Genomic DNA, 13765 nt, shown 5'->3' on the forward strand with positions numbered 1-13765 from the left:
GCATTGGAGCTATAGGTCTATTGTCCTCAGATTTGTGTAGAATCTGACAGAAAAGTCCCATGTATTCCTCTGTATGAGTGACACCCTGGGGACTTTCTACTACAGATCTCTGCACAGAACCATAATGTGGACATCTAGATAATGGATCAATGCACCAAGGATGTAAAAACAGCAACAAGTGGAGAACTATAAAACCCCGGTGGTTTCTACATCGGAGGAATGTCACTTTTCTACTGTAATTAATTCCGGGACACATTAACATTGTAGAAATGTATATTCTTGTAGACATGTCTAAACTAAGTCTTCATGGTAAAGGAATCCATCCGATGCCCGGGGCACTTCTTACACAGACTTATTCACAACACCTCATTACACTTGGCAGCTCGCTGGCTCTTCGAGGCGGAGAATCTTGCTCACCAATGCCATTCATTTCCTGATAGTTTCACCACTTTTTACGATATAAAACTTTGAAATCTCCATTATGACAAAGCTTTTCATGAAGATAGTAACTCATCAATCTCTGGAAATTTGGCCTCTCCATTTCATCCAGAAGTCTTTCACCCTGAAGAAGAGGAAGAACACAACTTGATCTGACCTGGACCATTAGTGAGTTGATGTTTCCCGGTGAAACGAGCCTCCTGAGTGTTACCTAGTGTCACCGAGAGGGTTGGGACTAAGCTTGGTTTAGTGTGGACTATTTTAGTGTTTTGGGGCTTGTATGCTGATGCGTCTGAGATCTTATAGATACATTTGATCATAAATATGTTTTGTAATCTCATAATCCTCAACTACATCGTTGTCAATCAAGGAGTAAAGACAACTGCATTCATTCCATCTAGTATGGGTCCAATGAAGGAGAAGGAGAGACAGTTTGACTTCATGGTGACCCACTTGTTACTTTGTCTCCTCGTGAGGGGTAAGATACATCAACAATGACAACTTACATGATAACGGTATCCTGTAAGCAGAGACTGACAGCAAGCAACAAAAACTTCTATTATCTTGTCCACTACAGGCAATTGTATCCACCTCTACCACTGTCTGAGCATTCGGTTAGTGACTAGAGGGAGCCAAACTCTGCATTCATACTCCTACAATGTATCTGCTGGAGTTTCCCTCATGAGGTTGGATGGAGGTCAGAAGACCCACATTGCTCACAAAGTTGTACCTCCCACATCCTGTGTCTATACCATAACTGACATCAGGGACCTATGGTGATAGAAATCAGACAAACGTATCCCTGCAGTCTATAAAAAAAATCAGCATCAGGTATAATCACGGCATCATAGGCCCTATACATGATGAAAGCTATGCCATATACAGGACAGATTCCGTGCCACCCATTATATTCAGTGACAGATACACTACATGTATGTAGTGAGCTCCCCCTAGTGGCTGTATAAACGTGTATGCAGTGAGCTCCCCCTAGTGGCTGTATAAATGTGTAGGTAGTGAGTTCTGTCCAGTGGTGCCTGGATAAATCTGTATGTAATAAGCTCCATCTAGAGGTCGCTGGTGGTTACATAAATCTGTCTGAAGTGAACTCCCCCTAGTTGTGTTTGGCTAAATCTGTATGTAGTGAGCTCCCCTAGTCACGGTTGTATAAGTCGGTATATAGTGAGCGCTTTCTAATGGTGTCTGGTTAAATCTGTATGCAATGAGCTCCCTCTAGTGGTGGCTGTATAACTTTGTATGTTGTAGGCTCCTCCTAGTGGTGCCTGTATAACTTGTATGTAGTGAGCTCCCTCTAGTAATGGCTGAATAAATTTGTATGTAGTGCGCTCCCCCTAGTGGTGGCTGTATACAGTTAGGTCCATATATATTTGGACAGAGAGAACATGTCTCTAATTTTGGTTATAGACATTACCACAATGAATTTTAAACAAAACAATTCAGATGCAGTTGACATTTGGACTTTCAACTTTCATTTGATGGTATCCACATTAAAATTGGATGAAGGGTTTAGGAGTTTCAGCTCCTTAACATGTGCCACTCTGTTTTTAAAGGGACCAAAAGTAATTGGACAGATTCAATAATTTTAAATAAAATGTTCATTTTTAGTACTTGGTTGAAAACCCTTTGTTGGCAATGACTGCCTGAAGTCTTGAACTCATGGACATCAGCAGACGCTGTGTTTCCTCCTTTTTGATGCTCTGCCAGGCCTTCACTGCGGTGGTTTTCAGTTGCTGTTTGTTTGGGGCCTTTCTGTCTGAAGTTTAGTCTTTAACAAGTGAAATGCTGCTCAATTGGGTTGAGATCAGGTGACTGACTTGGCCATTCAAAAATATTCCACTTCTTTGCTTTAATAAACTCCTGGGTTGCTTTGGCTTTATGTTTTGGGTCATTGTCCATCTGTAGTATGAAATGACGACCAATCAGTTTGGCTGCATTTGGCTGGATCTGAGCACACAGTATGGCGGCTCTGAAGACCTCAGAACTCATTCGGCTGCTTCTGTCCTGTGTCACATCATCAATAAACACTAGTGACCCAGTGCCACTGGCAGCCATGCATGCCCGCGCCATCACACTGCCTCCGCCGTGTTTTACAGTTGATGTGGTATGCTTTGGATCATGAGCTGTACCTTGCCTTCGCTATACTTTTCTCTTTCCATCATTCTAGTAGAGGTTGATCTTGGTTTCATCTGTCCAAAGAATGTTCTTCCAGAACTGTGCAGCTTTTTTAGACGTTTTTTTATCAAAGTCCAGTCTAGCCTTTGTATTCTTGATGCTTATGAGTGGCTGCACCGTGCAGTGAACCCTCTGTATTTACTTTCATGCAGTCTTCTCTTTATGGTAGATTTGGATATTGATACGCCGACCTCCTGGAGAGTGTTGGTCACTTGGTTGGCTGTAGTGAAGGGGTTTCTCTTCACCATGGAGATTATTCTGCGATCATCCACCACTGTTGTCTTCCGTGGGCGCCCAGGTCTTTTTGCATTGATGAGTTCACCAGTGCTTTCTTTCTTTCTCAGGATGTACCAAACTGTAGATTTTGCCACTCCTAAAAGTGTGGCAATATCTCGGGTGGGTTTTTTCTGTTTTCACAGCTTAAGGATGGCTTGTTTCACCTGCATGGAGAGCTCCTTTGACCGCATGTTTACTTCACAGCAAAACCTTCCAAATGCAGCACCACACCTCAAATTAACTCCAGGCCTTTTATCTGCTTAATTGAGAATGACATAACGAAGGGATTGCCCACACCTGTCCATGAAATAGCTTTGGAGTCAATTGTCCAATTACTTTTGGTCCCTTTAAAAACAGGGTGGCACATGTTAAGGATCTGAAACTCCTAAACCCTTCATCCAATTTTAATGTGGATACCCTCAAATGAAAGCTGAAAGTCTGAACTTCAACTGCATCTGAATTGTTTTGTTTAAAAGTCATTGTAGTAATGTCTATAACCAAAATTAGAAAAATGTTGTCTCTGTCCAAATATATATATGGACCTAACTGTAATTCATATATAATGAGCTCCCCCTAGTTGTGGCTGTCTAAATCTGTATGTAGTGAGCTCCCCTTAGTGGTGTCTGTCTAAATCTGTATGTAGTGAGCTCCCCCTAGTGGTGTCTGTATAAATCTGTATGTAGTGAGCTCCCTCTAGTGGTGGCTGTATAAATCTGTATGTAGTAAGCTCCCCTTAGTGGTGGCTGTATAAATCTGTATGTAGTGAGCTCCCCCTAGTGGTGTCTGTATAAATCTGTATGGAGTAAGCTCCCCCATAGTGGTGTTTGGATAAATCTGTATGTAGCGAGCTCCCCCTAGTCGCGGCTGTATAGGTCTGTATATAATGAGCGCTCCCTAATGGTGTATGGATAAATTTATATGTAGTGAGTTCCCCTTAGTGGTGGTTGTATAAATCTGTATGCATTAAGCTCCACCTAGTGTTGGCAGTATATATCTGTATGCAGTAAGTGCCCACAAGTAGCTGTATAAATCCTTATGTAGTGAGCTTCCTCTAGCAGTGGTGACTTTATGATTTTTTTACGTAGCAAACTTCCCCTAGCGGTGGCTATATAATTCTGTATGTAGTGAGCTCCCCCTAGTGGTGTCTGAATATATCTGTATGTAGTGAGCTCCCTCTAGTGGTGGCTGTATAAATCTGTATGTAGTGAGCTCCTCCTAGTGGTGGCTGTATAAATCTGTATGTAGTGAGCTCCTCCTAGTGGTGGCTGTATAAATCTGTATGTAGTGAGCTCCCTCTAGTGGTGGCTGTATAAATCTGTATGTAGTGAGCTCCCTCTAGTGGTGGCTGAATAAATCTGTATGTAGCGAGCGCCTCCTAGTGGTGGCTAAATAAATCTGTATGCATTGAGCTCCCTCCTAGTGGTGGCTAAATAAATCTGTATGTAGTGGGCTAATCCTAGTGGTGTCTGTATAATCTGTATATAGTGAGCTCTCTCTAGTTGTGGTTGTATAAATCTGCATACAGTGAGCTACCCCTAGTGGTGTCTGTATAAATCTGTATGTGTATGACTCTGCTTAGTTTTTTACTTGTATCCCCATCTTCTGATTTGGTGCTGCTCCATCCTCTCTGGCTTCTAACCCCTCTGCTTGTTCGTGACATTGGCTTCTGCCTCCTCCTTGTATATCTACACTCCCGGCTGGTTCACGACCCCCAGGCTTGTCACTTACCATGCTCCCATCTCTTCCTCTCAGCCACCGAACCCCCGCTGTACTCCGGCATCTAGATTCATTTTGGTCGCCGCTCTTGTCCTCAGTTCAGGTGCCGGACATTCGGCACTCTCCTCACTGGCCGGGTCACGCCACATTATCATTCCTTAGATCTTGCCTCCGGCACCATCGCACTACCTAGTGGTCACTGCAGTATCGTGCACTGTGCGACCGGACACTGTATAACTCTGTATGTAGTGGGCTGCTCCTAGTGGTGTCTGTATATTCTGTATATTAGCTGTTTCCAGCCAGCTAACGCTCGGCACGCTCATTGCTATCTAATATAAACCTTGTGATATCTCTCTCTGTCCTTATCAATCTGCTCAGGTGTTCGTTGTTGATAACCAATCCTACGATTTTGTCGATATTGTTGTTGTCGATCAGCTACTGCATCGTTGTCCGGATTTTCCTGCGGCCTGTGAGATGGACCTGGCGACTTTTCTTGGCTCATTTTGTTTGGGAGAAGGTGGATGCAATTAAATGTACGTTTACCTTGGCTGAAGTGGTTGAATTACATAGAAAGGAAGTGCTGCTTGTGGTAATGTGGGGGACGGAGTCTCATATGGTAATGTGTGGGGGCGGAGCCTCATATGGTAATGTGTGGGGACAGAGCCCCGTGTGGTAATGTGTGAGGAGGAAGCCTCGTGTGGTAATGTGTGGGGATGCAGCCTCGTGTAGTACTGTGTGAGGATGAAGCCTCATGTGGTAATGTGTGGGGGCGGAGCCTCGTATGGTAATGTGTAGGACAGAGCCTCGTGTGGTAATGTGTGGGGACAGAGCCTCGTGTGGTAATGTGTGGGGATGCAGCCTCGTGTGGTAATGTGTGGGGACAGAGCCTCGTGTGGTAATGTGTGGGGACGCAGCCTCATGTGGTAATGTGTGGGGACGCAGCCTCATGTGGTAATGTGTGAGGACAAAGCCTCGTGTGGTAATGTGTGGGGACGCAGCCTTGTGTGGTAATGTATGAGGACGGAGCCTTGTGTGGTAATGTGGGGGACAGAGCCTCATGTGGTAATGTGTTGGGATGGAGCCTCATGTGGTAATGTGGGGGGTGCGATTATGTGAAGGGTGGGATTATGTGTGGTAATGTGGTTGGGGGCGGGATTATCTGTGGTAATGTGGTGGGGGTGGGATTATGTGTGGTAATGTGGTGGGGGCGAGATTTTATGTGGTAATGTGGTCGGGGGCAGGATTATGTGTGATGATGTGGTGGGGGGGCGGGATTATGGGTGGTGATGTGGTGGGGGGGCGGGATTGTGTGTGGTGATGTGGCGGGGGGCCGGATTATGTGTGGTAATGTGGTGGGGGGCGGGATTATGGTTGGTGATGTGATGGATGGGTGAGATTATGTGTGGTGATGTGGTGGGGAGGGGGGATTATGTGTGGTGATGTGGTGGGGGCAGGATTATCTGTGGTGATGTGGTGGCGGGCGGGATTATGTGTGGTGATGTGGTGAGGGGGCGGGATTATGGGTGGTGATCGGGTGGGGTGCGGGATTATGGGTGGTGATTTTTATGGGTGGTGATGGGGTGGTGATGGGGTGGGGGGCGGGATTACAGGTGGTGATGGGATTGGGGGGGCGGGACTATGGGTTGTGATGGGGTGAGGGTGCGGATTTATGGTTGGTGAAGGTATGGGGGCGGGATTATGGGTAGTGAATGGATGGGGGGTTAGATTATGGATGGTGAAGGGGTGGGGGGCAGGATTATGGGTGGTAATGGGATGGGGGCGGGATTATGGGTAATGATGGGGTGGGAGGGCAGGATTATGGATGATGATGGGGTGGGGGGCAGAATTATGGATGGTGATGGGGTGGGGGAGCGGGATTATGGGTGGTGATGGGTTGGGTAGGGCGAGATTGTGTGCGGTGATGTGTTGGGGTGGGATTGTGTGTGGTGATGGGGTGGGGGCATGATTGTGTGTGGTGATAAGTTGGGGGGCAAGATTGTGTGTGGTAATGTGGTGGGGGGGTGGGATTTTGTGTGGTGATGGGTTCGGGGGTGAGATTGGGTGTGGTGATGTGTTGGGGGGCCGGATTGTGTGTGGTGATGGAGTGGGGGCGTTATTGTGTGTGGTGATGGGTTGGGGGCGTGATTGTGTGTGGTGATGGGTTGGGGGGCGAGATTGTGTGTGGCGATGGGGTGGGGGGCGAGATTGTGTGTGGTGATGTGGTGGGGGCGGGATTGTGTGTGGTGATGGGGTGGGGGGCGAGATTGTGTGTGGTGATGTGTTGGGGGGCGTGATTGTGTGTGGTGATGTGGTGGGGGGTGTGATTGTGTGTGGTGATGGGTTGGGGGGCGAGATTATGTGTGGTGATGGGGTGGGGGGGCGCCATTATGGTTGGTGATGGGTTCGGGGGCGAGATTGTGTGTGGTTATGTGTTGGGGGTAGGATTGTGTGTGGTGATGGGGTGGGGGGCGTGATTGTGTGTGGTGATGGGTTGGGGGGCGTAATTGTGTGTGGTGATGGGTTGGGGGCGTGATTGTGTGTGGTGATGGGTTGGGGGGCGAGATTGTGTGTGGTGATGGGTTGGGGGCGGAATTGTGTGTGGTGATGGGTTGGGGGGCGAGATTGTGTGTGGTGATTGGTTGGGGGGCAAGATTGTGTGTGGCGATGTGTTGGGGGGTGGGATTGTGTGTAGTGATGGGTTGGGGGGCGTGATTGTGTGTGGTGATAGGTTGGGTGCGAGATTGTGTGTGGTAATGTGGTGGGGGGGCGGGATTATGTGTGCTGATGGGGAGCGGGATTATGTTTGGTGATGGGGTGGGGGGCGGGATTATGGGTGGTGATGGGTTGGGGGAGAGATTGTGTGTGGTGATGTGTTGGGGGTGGGATTGTGTGCGGTGATGGGGTGTGGGTGTGATTGTGTGTGGTGATGGGTTGGGGGGCGAGATTGTGTGTGGTGATGGGTTGGGGGGCGAGATTGTGTGTGGTGATGTGTTGGGGGGTGGGATTGTGTGTGGTGATGTGTTGGGGGACGAGATTGAGTGTGGTGATGTTTTGGGGGCGTGATTGTGTGTGGTGATGGGTTGGGGGGAGAGATTGTGTGTGGTGATGGGTTGGAGGGGCGAGATTGTGTGTGGTGATGGGTTAGGGGGCGTGATTGTGTGTGGTGATGTGTTGGGGGGGTGAGATTGTGTGTGGTGATGGGTTGGGGGGCGAGATTGTGTGCTGTGATGGGTTGGGGGCGAGATTATGTGTGGTGATGGGTTGGGAGGCGGGACTGTGTGGTGATGTGGTGGGGGCAGGGTTGTGTGTGGTAATGAGGTGGGGGGCGGGATTGTGTGTGGTGATGTGGTGGGAGGCGGAGCTACTGTGCAGGGGGCGGGATTAGCGAGTAATCACGATGCCTATTATATATATAGATAGTGAGCTCCCCTAGTGGTGGCAGAATAACTACATATGTTGCTACTTTAGGGGTTTTCACTAGTGAAGAGTGAACATACTCGATACTCGAGATTTCTCGAGCACGCTCGGGTGTCTTTCGAGTATTTTTTAGTGCTTGGAGATTTAGTTTTTATTGCCGCAGCTGAATGATTTACATCTGTTAGCCAGCATAAGTACATGTGGGGATTCCCTAGCAACCAGGCAACCCCCACATGTACTTATCCTGGCTAATAGATGTAAATCATTCAGCTGCGGCAATAACAACTAAATTTCCGAGTACTAAAAAATACTCGGAGGACCCCCGAGCATGCCTGGGAAATCTCGAGTAACGAGTATATTCGCTCATCACTAGTTTTCACGCCTGTTTGAAGTTTGAAGCAACTTCCCCAAAATGTGTGGGGCGGCACAATGAATGATCTGGGGCGGCACAAAGCATGATCTTTTGAGACATGCTGCATGATCTGAGGCGGCACGGTGCATGATCTAGGCCGGCATAAGGCAAGATCTGGGGCGGTACGGGACGCAGCATGGCTTCACCAGCCCATCAAATTCAGGAGATGTGCCTGCACTTCATGCGCCAGAAATGATGCTTCAGTTTCTGACCTGGGGAGAATTTCTGTGAAGACATATGCCACAGAGATGATGCACAGAATCCATTTATGGTGGCATTATCTCATGAAGGCTCTGCATCACTTGCATGTTAGGCTACTTTCACACTAGCGTCGGATTCGGCCCGTCACATTGCGTTGGGCCGAGATTCCGACGCTAGCGTTTGATTTCTCCGGCGCATCCGCTGCCCCATTGGGAGGTGCGGGGAGGTGGGGTGGAGTTCCGGCCGCGCATGCGCGATCGGAAAAAGCGGTCCGTCGGCAGCAAAAAACGTTACATTTAACGTTTTTTGCTCCCGGGGTTCCACCACAACACAGCGCAACCGTCGCACAACGGTTGCGACGTGTGTCAATATGTCGCAATTCATCGGTAATGTTACTCTATGGGGCAAAAACGCATCCTGCAAGCAACTTTGCAGGATGCGTTTTTTCCCTTAAACGAGGCATTGCGACGTATTCAAAAAAACGCCAGTGTGAAAGTAGCCTTAGTCCTCAGGTAGCACCAGAGCTTCTCTGCTTTGCACCTTGTGTCCTAATGAGTCACCTGCACATAATCTTGGCTCTTTCCTCTCACTTCACCTTGTAACACACAGGAGGAGGCGGGAGGTCTCGTGTAGGCCCCAGCCCAACACTGACGTCTGATGACATCAAGTCTTCACTTTTTTAGTGTTTTTGTGGTGAGGATCTGCTCTTCCAATGGTTCAGTCTGGAAATGAGGTAATGTTCTCCTTCCTCCCTTCTTGCTGAAGTTCTGTCTCTTTGTGCTGTTTCCATCAATGGAGTCTCACTGTTCAAGATCACGTTGGGTCACACGGGTGGTGGGAGAATGGCCACAGACTTCATGTATTGAATCCCGGAGCTGCACAATTTCCATCGTTTACTTTATTTTTTAAACCACTGCAAACTTAATTTCTGGAATCTTTTGATATTTTTTGTAAACTGTTGACTTCAATTGAAGAAAAAGTGGTGTAAAACATGGTGTAAAGTGGTCGGACGTGCCACGGACCACCAGTTCAGATAGTGTTGTGTTTTACAATGTTATATATAGGCTGTGAGACCTCCATTAAAGACCATCTTAAGCCTAGTGTGTGGCTGCCCACCAACATGAACTCTTTGCCCTGACCTCTAGGGTGGAAATATACTTTGCTCTGAGGTTTTTCACCTACTTTTGCCCCTAATACATAAACATTTAAAAAGTACAGCTTTACTCCTCCTCCTCTAAGGGTATGTTCACATTGTGTTTTTTTTTGTTTGCCAGAATTTTGCTTAGAATAAAGCTTTAAAAAGCTCTGATAAATGCTTGAAATAATTTTCCTATTTACTTTCTATGGTAAAACAATTTTACTCTTCACATATTCAGACTTCTAAGTGCCAGTGAAACACTTCAGGTTTTAAAAATGCCACAGGAAGAATATAAAGGTGTATTTCACTACTGAGAAACTGCTGATGGAAAACTGTCTAAATTAGGCAAAATTTATTCAGAAAGCAAAAAAAACAAACAATAAATTAAAAGCTTCAGGAAAAATACTATGCAAAAATAATTGAAAAACTCTTTAAAATGTCTGCATGGAACACATCCAATTTTTTTCTGAAGTTTTCAGACCAAAAACTGAAAACTCAGCAAATAAACTGCCTAGGAATGTTTTTTTCTCTAAAAGCTCAGGGGAAAAAAGCTGTGGGAAAAAAACCTGACGAAGAAAAAAAAAATAAAGCATGATAAAAACGCTGAAAAAATTACTAAAAAAAAAAAAATTAAAAATAAATCACCCTGAGACAATGACCAAAAACTCTGGCAAAAACCTCCACAAAATCACAAAAAAGCAACCACAAGAGAAAAAATGATCGCATGTTTACAAAACTCTTAACGAAAGGGGTTTCCTGAAGTGTCTTCTGCTTGAAAGATGGATGCTTTTGAAAAAGAAACATCTGCAATGTGAACATACCCTAAGGCTATGTTCCAAGGATGAGCTGCAGGACGCAGTAAGATGGCCTTATCCAGGGCCGGACTGGGACTAAAATTTCTTATAGTCCTCCATATATTAAAATACACTGCTCAGTCCTCCATATAGCATAATACACTCCTCATACTGCTCCATATAGTATAATGCACTGCCATAGTCATCCATGTAGTACAATTCACTTCCCATAGTATAATGCACCCCATAGTTCTTCATATAGTATAACGTATTCCCCATAGTCCTCGATACAGCATAATGCAGCTCACATATAGTATAATGCAGCCACCTCATAGAATATAATGCAGCCCCCTCATAGAATATAATTTAGCCCCAAATATTATTATTATTTATTATTATAACGCCATTTATTCCATGGCACTTTACTTGTGAGGAGGGGTATACATAATAAAAACAGTTACAATAATCTTGAACAATACAAGTCACAAATGGTACAGGAGGAGACAGGACCCTGCCCGCGAAGGCTCACAATCTACAAGGGATGGGTGAGAATACAGTAGGTGAGGGTAGAGCTGGCCGTGCAGCGGTTTGGTCGATCGGTGGTTACTGCAGGTTGTAGGCTTGTCGGAAGAGGTGGGTCTTCAGGTTCTTTTTGAAGGTTTCGATGGTAGGCGAGAGTCTGATATGTTGTGGTAGAGGGTTCCAGAGTACGGGTGATACGCGGGAGAAATCTTGTATACGATTGTGGGAAGAGGAGATAAGAGGGGAGTAGAGTAGGAGATCTTGTGAGGATCGGAGGTTGCATGCAGGAAAGTACTGGGAGACGAGGTCACAGATGTATGGAGGAGACAGGTTGTGGATGGCTTTGTATGTCATGGTTAGACTTTTGTACTGGAGTCTCTGGGTAAAGGGGAGCCCGTGCATGGATTGATAGAGGGGAGAGGCTGGGGAATAGCGGGGGGAACAGGTGGATTAGTCGGGCAGCTGAGTTTAGAATAGATTGGAGGGGTGCGAGAGTGTTAGAGGGGAAGCTACAGAGCAGTAGGTTACAGTAGTTGAGGCGGGAGATGATGAGTGCATGAACTAGGGTTTTTGCAGTTTCTTGGTTTAGCAAATGTACGGATCCGTGAAATATTTTTGAGTTGGAGGCGGCAGGAAGTGGAAAGGGCTTGGATATGTGGTTTGAAGGAGAGATCAGTGTTAGGGATTACCCCGAGACAGCGAGCTTGTGGGACTGGGGAGAGTGCGCAGCCATTTACTGCAATGGATAGGTTCGTTGGGGGAGTCGTGTGAGATGGGGGAGAAACAATGAATTCTGTTTTGTCCATGTTAAATTTTAGAAATCTAGCAGAGAAGAAGGATGAAATAGTGGACAGACATTGAGGGATTCTGGTTAGTAGGGTGGTGATATCTGGTCCAGAGATGTAGATCTGTGTGTCATCAGCATAAAGATGATACTGAAAACCGTGAGATTCTATGAGCTGTCCCAGGCCAAAAGTGTAAATGGAGAAGAGCAGGGGTCCTAGAACTGAATCTTGTGGGACTCCGACAGATAGGGGGCGAGGTGAGGAGGTGGTGTGTGAATGGGAGACGCTGAATATTCGGTCAGTTAGGTATGACGAGATCCAGGATAGGGCCATGTCTGTAATGCCAAGGGATGAGAGGGTCTGTAGTAATAGGGAATGGTCCACTGTGTCAAAGGTAGAGGACAGGTCAACGAGGAGGAGGATAGAGTAGTTTAGCTTGCTCTTGGCGGTTAATAGGTCATTGGTGACCTTAGTTAGGGAAGTTTCAGAGGAGGGGTTTCAGAAGCCTGATTGTAAGCGGTCAAAAAGGGATCAGGAAGATAGATGGGAGGACAGTTCAAGATGAACGTGTTGTTCCAGTAGTCTTGAGGCATAGGGGAGAAGTGATATAAGGTGATGGCTAGATACAGAGGATGGGTCAAGAGAGGGCTTTTTGAGGATAGGTGTGATGGAGGCATGTTTAAAGCTTCAGGGGAAAACATCAGTTGTTAGTGATAGGTTGAAAAGATGGGTTAGAGTTGGGATGAAGACTGTGGTGAGGTTTGGGATGAAGTGGGAAGGGATCGGGTCAAGTGCACAGGCGGTGAGATGCGATCTTGAGAGTAGAGTGGAGAATCGATCTTCTGTAATAGTGGAGAAGTTGGTTTTAGAGGTGGAGGGCTGGGTAGTTGGGAGGAAGAGCTCTGGGGGAATAGAATATAATACAGCCCACCTCCCCACAGAATATACTGCAGCCCCATCAAAGAGTATGATGCAATCATTCATCATAAAATCTAATCTAGCCCCCCATAGAATATGATACAGCCCACCTCCCCATAATAGATAATGCAGCCCCTCATAGTATATAACACAGCCTCCCCCATAGAATATAATATACCCCCCATAGTATATAACACAGCCTCCCCCATAGAATATAATATACCCCCATAGTATATAGCAAAGCACGCAGAGTATATAGCACAACCCGCATAGTATATAGCACAACCCGCATAAGACAGCCCACGTAGTAATATACCGCACAGCCCACACAGTAGTATACAGCACAGCCCACACAGTAGTATACAGCACAGCCCACACAGTATTTTACAGCACAGCCCACACAGTATTATACAGCACAGCCCATGTAGCAGTATATAGCACAGCCCACGTAGCAGTATACAGCACAGCCCACGTAGCAGTATACAGCACAGCCCATGTAGCAGTATACAGCACAGCCCACGTAGCAGTATGCAGCACAGCCCAAGGTAGCAGTATGCAGCACAGCCCACGTAGCAGTATGCAGCACAGCCCACGTAGCAGTATGCAGCACAGCCCGCGTAGCAGTATGCAGCACAGCCCACGTAGCAGTATGCAGCACAGCCCACGTAGCAGTATGCAGCACAGCCCACGTAGCAGTATGCAGCACAGCCCACGTAGCAGTATGCAGCACAGCCCACATCTCTCCTCCCTCCCCCCCCCCGAGAATGGCCCCACAGTCCAGTCAAAAAAAAAACACACTCCTCACCTCTCCTCATGCCCACGTTGCTTCCTGCTCCTGTCTCGGCGGCTGTCGCTGCACTGCCTGGCACACAGTGAGAGCGCACACACCCACAGTGTCAGAGGCAGAGTGGGGAATGATGGGAGGGGGGTGTCAGCAGACGCTGTCTCCTCCTTCATT

The 13765-nt window shown here is 47.0% G+C and overlaps 1 protein-coding gene across 3 annotated transcripts in view; it reads left to right on the plus strand.

Annotated features, from left to right (window-relative positions):
- Window positions 1-380: 380 nt before the first annotated feature.
- Window positions 381-13765, plus strand: part of LOC138677394 (uncharacterized) — a 32194-nt gene continuing 18809 nt past the window's right edge. The window contains exon 1 of one of the 3 annotated variants that reach the window (XM_069767483.1): window positions 381-606. The gene's annotated coding sequence lies outside the window, so the exon portion shown is untranslated. Of the gene's footprint in view, window positions 607-658; window positions 883-9317; window positions 9384-13765 lie in introns of those variants that run through there. The other 2 variants (XM_069767485.1, XM_069767484.1) reach the window with 2 other exon arrangements.

This window comes from Ranitomeya imitator, chromosome 4 (assembly GCF_032444005.1).
Source record: "Ranitomeya imitator isolate aRanImi1 chromosome 4, aRanImi1.pri, whole genome shotgun sequence".
Taxonomy (NCBI): Eukaryota; Metazoa; Chordata; class Amphibia; order Anura; family Dendrobatidae; genus Ranitomeya; species Ranitomeya imitator.